The 797-nt window shown below is 54.5% G+C and overlaps 1 pseudogene; it reads right to left on the bottom strand.

The window, feature by feature from the left end:
• ACA1_016250 overlaps nt 1-752 on the bottom strand; it is a 1001-nt pseudogene extending 249 nt beyond the window's left edge.
• Between the last annotated feature and the right edge of the window lie 45 nt (nt 753-797).

Genomic DNA, 797 nt, shown 5'->3' with positions numbered 1-797 from the left:
GAGGAGCTTCCTGATGAGGTCCTTGGCTGTTGATACGAACGTTCGGGAGGATGGGGTGAGTCAGCGTCGGTTGAGAAAGGTGGAGGGGAGTAGTTGTTGATGATGAGGGTACCAAGGTCGGAGATGTCGTCCCACACGGGGTCGTCGAAGTCGTACTTGGCCTCGGTAATCTTCTTGAAGATCTTGGGCGGCGACTCGTCGTAGAACGGAGGGTAGCCGCTCAAGCTGTTACGCGAAACAACAACATCGGAGAGGAGAGGAGTGAGAACACAACACCACACCACACCACACTACGTCAAGCAACCATTGTGGAGCGTGGGTGGGAGAAGAGGAGTGCGTACAGGATATAGATAATGACACCCACGGACCACATGTCGACGGCGTTCGTGTACGAGTCCTCGGTGAGGACCTCAGGAGCTGTGACGCAGAAGAAGGAGAAGAAGAAGACGGTGAGCAAAGGAAATCGCGAGAGGGGCTTCGAGTGTGAGTGTGGAGGGCTCTGGGTAGTCGTACCGACGTAGCCAGGCGAACCGCACGAAGTGACGAGCTTCTCCTCGCCAAAGTTCTTGGCAAAGCCGAAGTCGGCCACCTTCACCACCTCCGCCTCACCCTCACCGGCAGACAAAAGGTTCTCGGGCTGCGCCAAGAGAGATCGCAAAGAGGGATGGGGATTAAATGCATGATTTAAGAGAGAGCATCGAAGAATGATTGAGCTAAACGTACCTTCAAGTCCCTGTGCACGATATCCTCATCGTGAAGGTACTTTACGGCCTCCAAAATCTGCTTGACGATGTTGG

The sequence above is a fragment of the Acanthamoeba castellanii genome, assembly GCF_000313135.1.
Source record: "Acanthamoeba castellanii str. Neff unplaced genomic scaffold scf7180000083820, whole genome shotgun sequence".
Lineage (NCBI taxonomy): Eukaryota > Discosea > Longamoebia > Acanthamoebidae > Acanthamoeba > Acanthamoeba castellanii.
The sequence above is the reverse complement of the archived record's forward strand: the minus strand, read 5'-3'. Positions and strand labels throughout refer to the sequence as shown.